Below are 16,494 nucleotides of genomic sequence, written 5' to 3'. Positions count from 1 at the left end.
TCTCCCCTAGCTTCCTTCCCACAGTCCTCTGTTCACATCTGCCCTTCCTCACTCCTCCATACCCATGCCAGAACCCACATCACATTGTCTGCTATGAGCTGCCAATTTATCCCAAAGGGCTATGAGCTTCTTGAGGCAGGTGTTCTTTTTATGTCATTATAATCCACAGAAGGTCTAGACATCAGGAAATGTTAGGTGAATTAGGTGTTCATCCAGTCATTCATTTATACAAAAGGTGTTGGGCCCTTTCTGTGTGCCACAGGCTGGGTGGTAGAAGTAAGTAATCTATCTTACAAGAAGTAAGACAGACACCACCTCTGCCCTTATAGAGTTCCAAGTCTTGGATAAGAGATTCTAAGCAAATGTTTCTGGCAAAAGAATTTAATTACACTTGTGATAAGTGCTATGAAGCCATGGCTCTGGGGACCGTCATTTGCTCGGCCAGCTGGGTTGGTCCTGATGTTCCCCTTGCTTCTCGCCTTGGCTTTGAGGAGAGCCTGAGAGAAGGACAGGACTCTAGCCATGGTCAGAGATGGCCAGTGGCTTTGGCTCCCTGGGCTCAGGTCCGTGGGGTGTTTGGACATCTAGGAGGAAAGAGGAATGACTGGACCTGGGGGTTTATGCTTGGCTGTTACTTGAGTTCTGCTTGATAATGACCTGGGCGGTTGTCAGCCGTCGAACCCTGCCCTTTGCTCAAGCCCCTCACCTGTTAACAAAGTCCCTGCTGAGTGCCAGGGTTTAGTCTTCCCTGTCAACTTCCAAGTATTTCTCTCAGATATTTTGCCAAATGACAAACTAAAGGTAGACTGGAATATGAGTTGACCTTTTCTTTTTCCTCCGCTGCAGTTCTGAGTTTCTTAAAGTGGTTGCCTGAGAAACAGTGATATCCTGCAGGCAGCTGGGCCACTGGGCATGCGCTGTTCCGAGCACCATCCCTGCTGCCTCCTCCTTCTGCCTTTGTTGTTCAGTCTCCACCCAGGCACCCATCCCTCCTCTGTAGAACCCCCAGTGAGCCCGCAGGTCCCTCTTCTCATCTGCACCACCATGCCACCCAGGCTTCCCTCATCTTGGGCTGGTCTTTCTGCTCCCACCTCCCCTCTGTTCTCTTCCTGGGAGGTGGAGTTAGAGCAGCCTTTCTAGAATGCATGTCCCAGAGTCCCTGCTCCTGAAAGCCCGCTCGTGGCTCCCATAGGCCCCAAGATGGAGCCCCAGCTCCTTGGCCTCCTGCCATGCCTCCCACTACATGCCCCCTGCCCTTGTGTGCTGCCTGGCAGAGCCTCCCCGGGTCTCCGGGCGTGTGCGTCTCTGTGCCTTTGCCCCTGACCCCCTCTCTGTGGCCACCCTCCCACTGCTCCATGGATGCAAGACTGCTCTTGCTTCTCTCCCTGTGGTGGGCTATGTTGCCCCACACTCTGAACTGTTGCATGGTCATGAACTTGACCTTCATTCATAACATTTGTTGCTGGGTCATGATTTGTTTAGGTGTCTGCTTCCACAACCAGACCTTCGGCTCCCTGAGTATAGGTGCTCTGTCCTGGTCATCTCAGACTCCCCCACTGTCCAGTACAGAACCCAGTGCAGAGGGGCCGATCATTAAGAACGTCAGTTGAATGAAGGAATGAGTGGATGCACAAAAGGATAGTTGTACCGTCATACTGGGGCACAAATTATATCCCTGGCGGAGAACTGGGTTCACTGGCATGGCGGAATATCACCTCCTTCTCCAGCCAACTCCACTTTGCCTTCCACCTGCGACTCATTAAGAGATATGTAACCTTAATCCTTGAAATTGCCTGGGACGGAGCATGTTTTCACTCAATGGCATGGACATGGGGATTTTATTCCTCTCTTAAATAAATCTCACTCCCCTAGGAAGCTTGGACAGGATGTGGGCAATCGAACTAGGGCTTGAAACTGAACGTTTTGCAAAAGGCCCCTTTCGAAATCTGAAACCCTGTGGCCACTGGCCAGAGCTGAGTCTGGCTTGTGGGGGTCGCGGGGGCCTCCTCTCAAAGAAGGGAAGGGAAGATTGAAAATAAACCTAGGCTGATGGTTTGTGAGACAGAATTCTGAGGTCTGGTTTTGCTTCTCTGACGAAACTTGAGCGAACTTGGCCATCCTCTTTAGCTCTTCTTTTGAGCCTTTGGCCGAAGGCTCCAACCCTCCCAAAGCCAGAAGGGAGCTTGATTTGATCCTGAAATGGACGGGACAAGTGTGCAGGCACTAGGTGGGATGGGAGCTTTGGCCCAGGTTGGGAGGAGAGGGAACTCAGGGCCAGGGCCAGCGATCGTGCAGTCCCGCTCAGAGGGTGGAGTGGCTGGAGGCTGACCTTTCTCCCAGGGAGCAGGCACTGGGTGGACCCTGACACTGGGGAGAATGAAAGGAAAATTATATCATGCCTATTGTGTGCCAGGCAGAGGCAGCAGTTCCCCTTTCATCCGGGGAATGTCCCGGGTGGGTGATGTCAGTTCCTCATTGTGCAAACAAGGAAACTGAGACCCGGGGCCCATCCCATCCACGATCAGGGCCCAGGCAGCTCTGACTCAATGTTCAGTGCTCTCTGCAGGTGTCCGGGCACTTGCCACGCAGAGCAGTGACCAAGGATCACAGATGCAGTGGGCTGGGGAAATGGCAGAAAACAAAGGGTTAGGGTGCCCGGATGCCAGGTTCTCAGTGCTGGTGTCCTCACAACTGGCTGTCCCTATGCCCCTGCTGTCCTCAGTGGGTGGACACTAGATCTGGACTGACCCCTGGGACAGGAGGATTCGAGATGTCTTATTCTCTTTTGATTTCTTTTGTCTTTTCTCTGCCGGGAAGATACTGGTCTCTGTTCTTGGTTAAGTTCCCGGAACCATCTAAGTTTCGTGCCCCTCAGCTGTAAAAGGGAAGTGCATTGCGTTTGTTTATTCTGTAAAACTCTTGGTGTGTGCCATGGTATGCACTGATGATGAGCACATGTGTGCGGCCCTGCCCCCATGGAGCACATACATGGTCCTTCAGCCGGAGACCGCGCTGGGAGAACTCAGGGGTTCACTCCCGGTCGGAGGTGAGCATCTGCCTCTGCACAAAGGAAGGCATTTCATGAAACCCCAAAGGCCCCGCAGCCCCCGCACGTGGAAGGAGTCACTCTCCTCCATGTGGGGTGAGCCACGCTGGCCTTGTGGCATACACGTGTTCTCTCCACCTGCTTCTCCAGCCTGAAGGGGACCTCAGTGTCCTCTGATGACCTTCTTGAAGAGAGACATTTCCTCCCTGCCTTCATTGGAGCCTTTAGACGGAGCCGATGACAGCCCAGCTCAGGTTGTTTCCCATCTGTGAAATGGGAAGAGGGAGGATGGCGCTAGTCCCTTGCCCTCACCACATTGTCCGCTACAGAGAGGAAAGATGTTTCCATTCTGATCCCCACACACCTCTACCCCGTCCTTCCAGGCTCCTGATCCTCATTGTAATTTTGGGGCTATTTGGTGATATTTTCTTTGTCCTTGGATCTGAGGCTTCTACCAGCACGTGTTTTTTCAACATGACAAAGTAAAAGCCCTGGGCCAGGCGGGGTGGCTCATGCCTGTAATCCCAGCAGTTTGGGAGGCCGAGGCAGGTGGATGACAAAGTCGGGAGTTCGAGACCAGCCTGACCAACATGGTGAAACCCCATCTCTACTAAAAATACAAAAAGTTAGCTGGGCATGGTGGCACGCGCCTGTAATCCCAGCTACTCAGGAGGCTGAGGCGGGAGAATCGTTTGAACCCAGGAGCTGGAGGTTGCAGTGAGCTGAGATCACGCCATTGTACCCCAGCCCAGGCAACAAGAGCGAGACTCCGTCTCGGGGGGTAAAAAAAATAAGACAGCCCTGCTCCTGCAGCAGGGGCTGAACCCCATCCCTGACAGATGTTTCTGGTATCAGCAGCAGCTGGTGACCCCGGCCAGCCCCCTGCCAGCCGGGGTTGCTGGCAGCCACTCAGAGGGGACAAAGGCCATCCTGGGCACATGTGTCCCTCCTGTGGCCTCCCTTCCTTCAGCTGCCCGCCCCCACCCCCAGCCCCACCCCCACCCCATCGCTGCTGGGCTCCTGGCTTCATTTATTGATGGACTCTCCCGTGGGGTTCTCTGGGGAACCCCAGCCAGAGTTCAGACTTCAGAAAGGGCTGCTTAACTGACTCCCTGTGTCCCGGGGTTCCCCTGTCCTCCTCTGCGACCCTGGTCCCTGGCTCCCTCATTTGCACGCAGCTGTGCTATACATTCCCTTTGCATCACCCCCCACCCCCTGCTCCCTGCAAAACCCCACTGCTCTGCAGGCCACAAATCCAGAGATTTAATGCCCCAGTGAACTGTGGGTCACGTTCCTTGGCTCAGCTGTTTACTCAGCTGGTGGGTGCTCATCAGAGTTGGAGAAGCCATATTGGAGGGGAGGGGTCCCAAAGGCAGCAGCAACCCCTCTAAAGTCATGGAGTTGGGTGCCAAGGGCCACCCGGGGCCCTGCGGTCCCACGCTGCTGCAATAAAGGTCTCCTGGCTTCGCCTCCCAGGCTTCCTCCTTGCCATCCTTTCTCGGGGACTCTGGCTGTGTGGCCTGGGTTTGGATTTGTATTGTGAGGAAGAAGAGACAGAGTGGGGTGTGTGACAAGGGCTGGGGTAAGCAGGAAATCAAGCCTTGCTAGTTGGTTTTCTGGAGTGGAATTGAGCCTTAAGAAAAGAGACTTGTGAGGGCCAGGTGTGGTGGCTCATGCCTATAATCCCAGTGCTTTGGGAGACCCATATGCGAGGACAGCTTGAGGCCAAGAGACCAACCTGGGTAACATAGCAAGACCCCATCCCTACAAAAAAATAAAAAGATGAGCTGGGTGTGTTGGTGCACACCTGTGGTCCCAGCTACTCAGGAGGCCCTCGGGATGCCCCTCTACCCTGACTTCTAGTATGGCTTTGTGCCACTGTACTCCAGCCTGGGTGACAGAGCAAGGTCCTATCTCTAAAAAAAGAAGAAAGAAAAAAAAATGAGCCTTGTGAGCTGGAAACAAGGGAGGCAGAGGTCCTTCGAGTTCCCCAGCCCAACCCTGCGGGACCCCCAGGGAGCTGTCCCTCCCTCCCTCCCTGCTTCCCTGACACGGGTGGAGTCTGTGCTGCCACACTGGCCACCTTGCTGAAGCCTGCCAGTGCTGCAGGGGGGTGTCACTGGCCTTCCTTACAGAGAAGGAAACTGAGGCTCAGATGAATGCAGACAGCCTAGGCCTGCGCCAAGTCTGGGGTGCATCTCACGTCCGCACACCTGCCTCCAGTACTGCTCACTGCCCCCGGGACACACAGGTAGGGGATTGAAGCAGAAGCTGGCAGCGGCTCTGTCTGTAGAGGCTGGTTGCCTCGTCTCCCATCTGTGCGCTTGGGTCAGGGCCCCTTTCACGAGCAGGCCCCCGTCCGGAGAGCACTGCAGCACATGTTCACTGTTTGCTCAGCAGGATGAAAGAGCTTACCAGACTTTCCTGGCCAAGTTGACCAATTGGTGATTTTTCATAAAGCCCCACAGCAAAGCATCTGGAAAGCTCCTTTCCTGCTCCTGACAGTCACCCCGAACAGCATGTTTCCAAATCCACAGAACATATGGGCTGCAGAGCTGAGAGCCTTGCTCCTGGCCCAGCCAACAGAATGCCGTCTTCTTTCCCTGGCGTGGGCTCAGGGGCCGCTCTCAGCTGCCTTGCCCCCAACCTTAGAGCCTTGCCTTTGGTACCCGCTCGCTTGCCTCCAAATTCCTGCGTCCAAGACCTCAGGGACAGCCCCCGTTGGGTACTCATCTGCTATTAATACCAGCCCATTTCTTTCCCAGCAAGGAGAGCCTGGCTGAGTCAGTCCCTGGGCCAAGATTGGTATGGAAGGAACTCTACTGATATGAGCAAGGCAGTGAATAGGCAAAGCACAGCTCCTGAATCCAGGATCAGGTCATAGCCAGTGGCTATCAGAGCCTCAGATGGAAGAGCCAGCGGGAAGCCCCAGACCCACCTGGCTGTATGGGACATTGACCCAGCACAGGGAGAAGACCCAGGTGGATATAAGTTGTAGTTACTCTTCTAGTTCTGGGTTGGAGGCTGGGCTTATCCGTGGGCACTGAATCCTTAAAAAGTTAAATGAAGATGCTAAAATAGAGCCACTTATGGACTCATGTTGACTGGTGTCAGAATAAAGTCTACAATCAGTCCAATTCTGTGTATATCTGAGTTTGAGGACAATGATAGTAATAATAACAATAGCAATAACTTGACTGGTCTAAACCTCAATGCATTGCTCTACTTGGCCAAACCTGTATACCCCCCTTCCCAAGTTCCTTTATCTCGATGAATGGCCTCAGTAATCCTGAGACCAAGGTCTGCTGCATATTCTTCCTCCCCTGCACCCTCCAGGAGCAATCCATCACCAAGTCCCATCAGCGCGACACCCTGAATGTCTCTCCTCCACACTTCCTTCCAGTTGCCCCTGCCTGGTGGGGCCTCATCCTCCCTGTCTGGCTCCATTGGATGCCCTCTGCTTGCTTGCCTCGTCTCTGGCTGTATCCTGTGGGTGACATGCATGCATAACCGGCGCCACTTAAACCCCCCGGTGGGCTCCAGGGTGCACCAAGCCATGCCATCCCATTGGCCCCGTGTCCTTTCCTTTTCCTCTCTTGCTCCAGCCTTACTTGTAATTCCTCAGTTCACACCTCCATCATGTCTGTCAGTCTCAAGATCTCCTCGAAACCCCCAGCCCTTCTCCAGACCTGTTCAAGTGCCCCATTCATCACTCCCCGTGTGCAGTTCCGTAGTTGTCCATTTTGCATTGACTTCCCAGTATCTGGAGGCAGGAGCCGGCTCTGACCCAACTTGCCATTCCCAAAGTACCCTCTCAGTGAATGTGGCAGGTCCCCCTGCCTTGTCAATAAGTCATGTGATTGGGCAGGTTGTGTGACTTGTCCCTCTTGTCTCGGAAGGTCGTCCTGCCCAGAGCCTGTGAAGGTGCAGTGGCCTGAGCCAGGCTTCCAAGAGGACAACCGTGACGGGCTCAGCGTGTGCGTTGCTGGGTAAGCTCTGCTTTTCCTGGTTACACTCGGAAATACTTGTGTACCTGTGACTAAGGGCCAAACTCGGACTAGATGATAGGCGATCAAAGATGGGCTTTGTGACAGGCTGGAGTGCCTGCGATGGCCTCAGAGAGGGGCTGGAATGCATGTGCTTCTCACCAAGAACATTAGCAAGCAGAGGCTGGGTCATTTCTAACAGCTGCTTCTCTGAGTGGAGGGAAGGGCTGGCTAGAGAAGTCCCTCATCTCTGGTCCCACCTAAGAGGTGGGAGTCATGTTACTTTGCAGCTGACCAGATGCAAGCTTGAGATGGGGCCCAGGGTAACCTTCACATCCCTGCCCGAAGGCTCTTTTAAAAATTATGTAGCTAATTGCATTCTATTAACTCATTACCGTAATGGAGAGTGCAATAAGCAGGGGTCATGTATGTTTTCCCCATAAAATAACCTAAGCTAATGACTGACATTTATTGCACATAATTTTTTTTTTTTTTTTTTTTTTGAGACGGAGTCTCGCTCTGTCACCCAGGCTGGAGTGCAGTGGCCGGATCTCAGCTCACTGCAAGCTCCGCCTCCCGGGTTCACGCCATTCTCCTGCCTCAGCCTCCCGAGTAGCTGGGACTACAGGCACCCGCCACCTCGCCCGGCTAAGTTTTTGTATTTTTAGTAGAGACGGGGTTTCACTGTGTTACCCAGGATGGTCTCGATCTCCTGACCTCGTGATCCGCCCGTCTCGGCCTCCCAAAGTGCTGGGATTACAGGCTTGAGCCACCGCGCCCGGCCCATAATTTTTAAAAATATTTTTCCCATTAAAAAATAAATATATGTTTATTATACAGAGCTTGAAAAATATTGAAAAGAACAAGTGTAAGAGCAAGACTCTCCCTAGTTCCCCCACTCACAGATCACCATTGCCAACATTTTGGTGGCCAGCCTCAGCCTTTTGTTTTTTTCTATAAATTAGGTGTGTACGTGTCTGTGTGTGCTTAATTGAGTTTATCATTGCCATCTTGTCTTCCATTTCCACTAATTATATATCCTGAACATTTCCCAAGCCATTAAGCAATTTCTTATCTTGTGCTTTTTAATGGTTACATAGGGTTCTAGCAAATGGCTCTATTGTAATTAATTGGTTTGCTTTTATTGAATATTTAGATCCATTTAGAAGTTGAATTGCGCAAATCGGGAAGGACATCTTTGTTTATTCACCGTCATATACGTGTCTGGCTCACTTTCTGCAGTTCATTCTGTGTCAAAAGGTGTGAGCGTTTTATGGCCAAATTGCCCTCTTAAAGCTTGTATCAACTTACATTCTCAGAATTAGTTTGAAAAGTGCCTGTTTCTCTGGGAATTATCAAGGTTGTTCACCTTTGCCAATTTGTCAAAACACAGTATTTCGTTCTTTTCGTTGGCAGTTCTTTTATTACCTGTGATAAAAGACATTTCCCCCTGTCTCTTTTGGTTATCTGTATCTGAATTGCCAGTTCTGTTTTTTTTTTTTCATTTTTCATTTAGTTTTTACTTTTGTCAAAGTCATGCATATGCATCGTTTTAAGAGTCAGATGGTTGTAGAGCAGCAGGCTTCCAACTCCACCCTAATTTTCTGCTTAACGGAAGCAATAGTTTTTAACTCCTTTAACTGATTCTCTTGACATTTACATCCGAATATCTAAGTAACATTGTTTTTCTCTTCTACTTCTTGATTTTCTTTTTCTTTTTTGAGGCTTAGGCATTATCGTGACTTTACAACTGTAGAAGATGAGGATTTGACTCCTTGGCCTCACCGCCCCCTCCTCCCTTCTTTCTGTGCACCATCCTCAATATATTTAGTACGTAGTTCGGGCTTGATCCAAATTCAGAGTTCACCTTTTTATGAGAGTGTAAGCACTCCTGAAATCTGAGCGTTAGCACTACAATTTACCTTTCCTTCACGACTATTTTTTCTCTTGGAGTTAGTAATTATCTTGTATTTTTTTTCTCTTTGATTGGTTAGTTTTTTTGTGAGCCTAGCTGATTTATCCCTAGCCTCTCAATATATTCAAACACATTATTTTTAATTTTTTTAAAAATGTGTTTTATACTATCTAGAAATGTCTTCCCAGAGCCTTCTGGCCGGTTTTGTTATGAACTGGGTGATCTTTAGGGTTCTGGATACCATCTTGGAATATCTTTCACATTCTCCTTCTGAGGATTCCTTTGATCCTCTCTCTTTAGCTGGATTTTGTAGATTGCCTACTTTTGTAGATTCCATGTTATCATCCTTTTTGGTTTACTCCTTTGTTTTGCTAGAGTGCATCCTCTAGCAGTTTCTGTAGAAATGCTTAATGGAAGGTAAATTTTTAGAGCTCTTTCACATCTAAAAAGGAAAATATCTAGCCCACACTGACATTGAAAGATTGGCTGAGTATAGAATTCAACGTTGGAAACCTTTTTTTTTTAAATTTTGGCTCAGATTTTGAAAGAACAAATCATTATCTTGTGGCTTTCAGTGTTATTGGTGAGATGTCTTAAGTCTTTGTGATTCCTCATCCCTTCTATGTGAATTTTTTTTCTTCCTTTCTGGAACTTGTAGAACTTTCTTGTTGTCTTCCAATGTTTTAAAATGTCATGTGTTTGTGTATTGATGTACATCTGTGTTTATCCATTTTTCCAGGTTCTTTTAGCCTGAAGACACTTGTCCTTCAGTTCTAGAAACTTGTCTTGAACAACTGGTTGGATCATTTCCTCATACTTGTTTTCTCTTCCTAGCATTTCCTTCTTTTTTTTCTTTCTTTTCTTTTCTTTTTATTTTCTCCCCCCAATCCTTTTTTTTTTTTTTTTTTTTTTGATGGAGTTTCACTCTGTTGCCCAGGCAGGAGTGTAGTGGTACGATCTTGGCCCACTGCAACCTCTGCCTCCTAGGCTCAAGCAATTCTCCTGCCTCAGCCTCCCAAGTAGCTAGGATTATAGGCGTGTGCCACCACGCCTGGCTAATATGTGTATTTATGGTAGAGATGGGGTTTCATCATATTGGTCAGGCTGGTCTTGAACTCCTGACCTCAAGTGATTCACCCACCTTGGCCTCCCAAAGTGCTGGGATTACAGGCGTGAACCACCACGCCCAGCCTCTCTTCCTAGCATTACTATTGTTTGTATGTTGGAACTCCTGACTAGTTTTCTAATATTTCCATATTTTTCCTTTGATTTTTAACTTTTATTATTCATGTTCTAAGAAGGATTTCCCTATCTTCATGTTTTAACTTATGTTCATTTCTGCTTTCATATTTCTAATTTTTAATTTTAAAATTATATTCTAAATATTATATAGCATTTTGTTTTATGAGTGCAATTGCTTCTTTAATATCTCTGATAATATTAATAATAGGTCTTTTGAAATTTTTTTCTCCATGCAGAGTAGGCAAGCTTCATTCAGTTTACCACTTTGAACTGGAAATCGTTTACCCATTTTGCTCTATAGGTGTGTTCATTTTTTATTTTGATTTTGTAAGACCTTTTTTAACAAGAATAGTAACTCTTTTTCTGTCATATGTTACCTGGATCCCCCACTTTTTCATTTGCCATTCCATTTTTTTCATAAATTATTTTTTATTTTAAAAATTACTATGTTCTAAAAATTTATCATTAATTTTTCCTTACAATTTCTTCACTTGCATTTTTCTTTTGGCTCAGAAAGCCCTTTCCCAAACTGAACTTTAATTTTTTTTTTTAGTTCTTTCATGATTTCATCTTTTATATTTGAATCTTTACTTATCAACTTAATTATTGTGAGAAATAACTAATTGTTCCACTTCCACATTTACTACATGCTAGATACTTTTATAGTTTGGGTTCTTGTTCTGGTTTTCTATTATCCATTGGTTTGTCATTGCTTTATTTTAGTTTGTTGTATTATTAAAATGTGTTATTACTCAGTAGCAATAGTCTTCCTTAATTCTTATTTGTCAAGATTTTCTCCGTTAGTCTTATTTGTATGTTCTTTCAGATGAACTGTAGTGATATTGTAAAGTTAAAAACATTCTTTATGGATATTGTGTGGAACTTTATAAAGCTGTCAGTTAATTTAAAGAGAGTTAATATTTTTTGAAACAGGCTTTGCATGATATTTTGCAGCTTTATGTATACATATATATTCATAAGTTGTCAAATTTGATAGATTCACAATTTGTTACTTTTATTTCAGGAAATTAAGTGTGGCTTCTATTGTGAATTTGATCCACTTTCTTTATATTTTGTAACTGGTTGTTATTGGTATGTAGGGAAGTGTCTATAAATTTATTGTTACTGTTCATCTCACTGAATTCTCTAATTTGTTCTGCAAGTTTCTAGTTGAGTGTTTTGGAATTTCTAGGTAAAGAGTCATTCATGGCTGGGCATGGTGGCTTATGCCTGTAATCCCAGCACTTTGGGAGGCCGAGGTGGGTGGATCACCTGAGGTCAGGGGTTTGAGACCAGCCTGCCCAACATGGTGAAACCCCGTCTCTACCAAAAATACAAAAAAATTAGCTGGGCGTGGTGGCGGGTGCCTGTAATCCCAGCTACTCTGGAGGCTGAGGCAGGAGAATCGCTTGAACCCGGGAGGCGGAGGTTGCAGTGAGCCAAGATCGTGCCACTGGACTCCAGCCTGGGCGACAAGAGCAAAACTCCGTCTCAAAAAAAAAAAAAAAAAAAAAAAAAAGAGTGATTCATATCTATATATAATGCAATTTTTGTCTGTCATTTTATCTCATCTATTTCTTTTCCTTTGGCTAGATCTTCTAAAACATTGTATTATTGATAACAGAAATCTTGTCTTGTTTCTGCTTTACTTTTAAGTATGGTTGCAAATCATTTTTTAGTTGAGATTTTTTTAAATAAATGAAGTATTTATACCTAGTTTACATAAGACTTTAAAATCAGGATTGGAGTTAGAATTTTATGAAATGTTTTTTTGATATCTGTAGATACCATGTTGTGTTTCTTTGTTGATCTGTTGATACAATAAACTGTTTCGTAACTTTGAAACATTTTTGGATTGAATTCTACTTGATTATGGTGTATTGTTGTTTTAATATACTACAAGATTTGCTAGGCTAATATTTCATTTAGAATTTTCCAAATCTATTTTTTTGTTGAATTTGAGTGTCAAAGTTATGCTGACTTTGTAAAATAAATTAGGCAACATTCCCTCTTTTTCTGTGTTCTGTACCATATATGCATTATTTGAATGATTTAGTCCAGGAAAGCTTGAAAGAACTCACCTATGTGACTAGCCTGGGATAAGTCTTTGGCAACGTCTCTTATTTCTTCTGTATTTATTGGATTCTTTAGGTTTTCTACATCTTTAGAATTTTTGCTTCTTTTTCTAATATAGCTCAGTGTTTAAATGTGCAGGCACTGGAATCAGACAAATTGAGTTTAAGATTTTGGCCCTCTCATTTTCCATGTGATGGGGACACTGTGTCACTTCCCTAGTTCTTAGTTTCCTCATTTGTTAAATGGTTAAAACGAAAGCCTCCGAGGGCCCTAACAGGACCGGTGTGAGGATTAAGAGATATAGTTACCTTGCACTGGTTCTTGCACATAATGAGTGCTCACTAATGTTTTTAGATATTATTTATCCTAGAAAATAATAGATTTTTATGAGATTTAAACATTTATTCACATAGGATTATAGTATTTTTATACTAGAATTTTAATGTATTTCTATGATTACATCACTTCTGTCATTCTTAATTTTGTATATGCATACTTTATCACCTTTTTATTAGATGACCTGGAAGAATATCTGTTTTAGAGGTTTTTCAAAGAATCTGTTCTTGGGATAACTTGTCAGTTCAACTGGTTTTTGTGTGCCTGTGTTCAAATTAAATAATATCTGTCTTTATTGATTTCTTTCTTCTGCTTTCTTTGTTTTATGGATTTGTCCATATATGCCCTATTGTTATTCTTCTTTAATAATGAAAATATTTCACGGTATGAACTTGCTTCTGTTTGCAATTTTGACTGCATTTTCATATGGCTTAATATGTAGTCTTCAGTACCTTAAAATATTTGTTATAAGGCTTCTTATTTCTTCTTGTTATTAGAAGAAATAATTATCTGAGTTAAATTTGCAAAAGTAGAGCTGATTTTAAAAAATTAATTTCTAATTTTTTAAAGTTGTAAGTTGTTTATACTTTTAATTCAATTGTGGTTATCTTTTATTGTGGCTTGAGAATGTGGACACAAATTCTACTTTGGGGGAATTTATTGATGTCTTTTTTCTGCATAATATAATTGATTTTGTAAATGTTTTTTGTGGGCATTTAAAACTAAGATGTACTCCTTGTTTATAAGGTATGGATTTTGATGTAAAGACATTTAGTTTTATTAGCTTTTTAGTCTTTATTTGGATTTTCTTAGCAAAGAATTACGTAATGTATAAGCAACCGTATTTTGAATCTCAATCTAAGAGTTTACTGGACGTATCTGGCTTTTGTTTGTTTCATTACATTGCTTGGAACTTTTTGGACGGTGACCTAATGTTGATGAGGTGGGCTTCTTTCCCGTTTTTCTCATGTTCTGTTAAGTTTGTTGTTGCTTCTAGATTTGGGGTATGCTTATCATTGACTTCCTAGCTATTTGACATTTTTAGGACTGAAAGAGTTTTGGAAACGATGTTTCTATTTTCCTTGTTTGGGTGCTATTTTACTTCTAATGCAAATGTTCATGAGTGCCATGTCACTGTTGTGGATTATACCTTCCCTCTCTGAGAGGTGTTTAATGACCTGAAATCACAGAAGCACATCTGTTTTCTTTTAATTTGTGTTCCTGAGCTAGGTAGCCTCACTTGCTCATGTAATTGTTTCTGGAAGCCTGTAATGAAGGCAAAGTGTTGTTTGAAAGTTGAGCTGGGGACTTGCATGTTCCAAAGAATTTTGCTCCTCGAGAGCTCAATCTTCCAGGCAATTTCTAACATTCCATGGATGTTCTTTAGTTTTGTTCTTTTCAAACACGCAGTCAACTGCCTTAAATTCAATTATTGAGGCCAAAGACGGGCCATGTTGGGTCCGCCTAACAATGCCCATGTTTATACTAATTTCTGAAGCATATAGGAGATCTGTGCTCTTACCACAGGTGTCAGCAACTTTGTTTTTCCATACAACAGTGGAGCAAAATGTAGTTAAATACTGGTTTTCAAAGGCAGCCAAACCCTTTATTCAGACCAAATATTACCCAGAAGGCCAGTAAGTAAAATAGATCAAGTCAGGTCTGCCTTGTTTGGGGCTGTGCAGTGACCCCAAGTTGTTGGTGCTGGGCACCCTCCTTAAAATGCTATAGGGGACCCCAAATGCCCCTGAGATTACCCTTTGAAAGCCTCTGCAAAGAAATATTTAAATAATTGCACAAGCAAACTGAAAAAAAAATGGCTATGTATGCAAAACTGGGGGTGCCTTTGACTGCTTGCTGGCAGTCAGCTGCTGTCTGCATTCCGTGGCTTGGGGGATGTCCGTGCATGATTGTGTGGGCTACCTGGGATTCCAGTGCATGGAAATTGAGGCCATCCTGTTTATCCCTGCCATCCCTCGGCTTTGGATTTTCTTGAGTTAATTTATTTAAATTGTGTTCCAAATAGACAACATATAGTTTCAGTTGGAGTCTTTTGACCCAAACTGAGCATTCTGTTTGGAAAGAACGTGTAACCCATTTACGTTTGGTCCCTTAATTGTCATGTTTGCGCTTTAAACAAAAATTGTACTTAATGCTTGTTTTATTTTTTTCATCCTTTCTTCCCTGCTATCTTCTGTTATATCACAGAGACTACATTTTTTTTTAAATTTTAATTTTCTCTGTGATTTGGAAAGTACATAACCAGTTTCTATGTCTGTTGGTGCTTACATTTCAGTTTCTGAAAAACTACGCTTACATCTATTATTTCTCTATGGTAACAAATGAAATAGTGTTCTCTGACTTTGCCCTGTGTGGAATAATTAAGTTTCATATTCATCTGCTTCCTCCCTTTCCTCCCACTGTTACACCCTCCCAAACGCTAAGGAAGGTGTCGGTGAGTTTTATCCCTGCCTCCCCTACTAACCATCCCCCTGGTCCTGTGCCTTGTGCTTTGGGGGGCACAAATGGCCTCTCTCTGCCTCTGTGGTCTGCCCTCCCCCTTGCAGTAGGTGAGGCTGCTTACTGTTTCGGGACCATAGATCGTGTAGACCTCAAATCCTACTACTTCATGCACTTCTGAATTCACCGATCAGCATTGTGTGGGTTGAGTATCTGTTTTTCCCTTATCCAGCCTGTGAGCCCCTGGAAGGCAGGAGCACTGAGTCAGCCTCAGCCTCTGCACAGGGCAAATGCTAGAAAATGCATCAATGGTTGAGCATCCAAGAGAGTACCTGGGCGAGCCAGTGAGAGGATGCGTAGCTGAGGAGTGGATGACTCTGTGAAGGAGTGGGTTCTTCAGGGAGAAGAGTGTGTGCAGGAGTGGGTGAGTCTGTGCACCTTTGCAAGAATGGATGGGTGAGGGAGTGGAGCAGTGACTGGGGTCTGGGGAATGAGAAGGGTTGCCAGCCATCTGCGGTCAGCAGGAGCTTCCAGGCCCAAGTTTGGTGTGTTGGGAGGCTGGGTGAGAAGGTGGGTCCACTCACCTCTCTAGATACCCAAGAGGCTAGTGGGGACCCAGGCCACTTTCTCCAGGAGGACATGGATGCTTTTCGCGTCTCTCTCTTGCACTCCTTCCTTCCTCACCATGCTGTGGCATGCACGGCCTGTGCTGGGAGCTAGGGGTACAAAGCTGAGGCCAGTACAGCCCTTTCCTGCCCCAGAGGAGTTCCCATACCAAGGGAGGACCTGAGTGAGCTCCCCCCACACTGGAGCCCCCGCTTGGCTCTTCTCGTGTTCTAGTCCCTTTATGTTTACAGACCTCAAGAATCCACCTTAGCTCCCCTCACCTAGCTGCCATCTGCTTGGTGGCTTCTCTGTATCTCACTTCTTTGTGGCTTCCAACCCTACCGCTCCACCCAGAGAGCTAGGTACAGATCATCAGGGGCCTCCACCAACTGCCAACTCAGAATCTCCACTAGGATTTCTTGGTGGCACTTCAACCTCAGCACACTTAAAATTAAGTGTGCCCCACCAGCACTTGGTCCACATCTAGTGATCCCCAGCCCCGAGAGTGGTCCCACTCTCAGCCAGCTCCCGGGCCAGACACCTGCAAGGACATCCGATGTTTTCTCATGGCCCACCATGCCTTGTCCACATCTGGGCTGTTGCCAAGTCTCTTGTGCTCTTCTTCCTAAATATTTGGAAACATGGCCGCTTTCCTGTCTCCATGACTCCTACCATCCTCTCTTTGGGGTCCTGTACTCTTTCTTCCTGCTCCTACTCGCAGCAACACCAGCCAGAGATTTCATATCAGCCAGAGAAATCTTGTAAAAATAGGAAGCTCGCTATGTCCTTTATCAGCTAATAGTGGCTTCCCCTTAGCCTGAGGAGAA

General features: G+C 45.4%; 1 long non-coding RNA gene across 2 annotated transcripts in view; it reads left to right on the top strand.

Annotated features, from left to right (window-relative positions):
- The window catches only part of LOC126958451 (uncharacterized), a 169,838-nt gene that overhangs the window by 108,965 nt on the left and 44,379 nt on the right, over positions 1–16,494 (top strand). For both annotated transcript variants that reach the window (XR_007727189.1, XR_007727188.1), the window contains one exon: positions 6,946–7,035. This is a non-coding gene — a long non-coding RNA (uncharacterized LOC126958451). The remainder of the gene's footprint in view (positions 1–6,945; positions 7,036–16,494) is intronic.

Source organism: Macaca thibetana, chromosome 7 (assembly GCF_024542745.1).
Source record: "Macaca thibetana thibetana isolate TM-01 chromosome 7, ASM2454274v1, whole genome shotgun sequence".
NCBI lineage: Eukaryota > Metazoa > Chordata > Mammalia > Primates > Cercopithecidae > Macaca > Macaca thibetana.
Note: the sequence above shows the minus strand (reverse complement) of the source record. Positions and strands in the feature narration are given on the sequence as shown.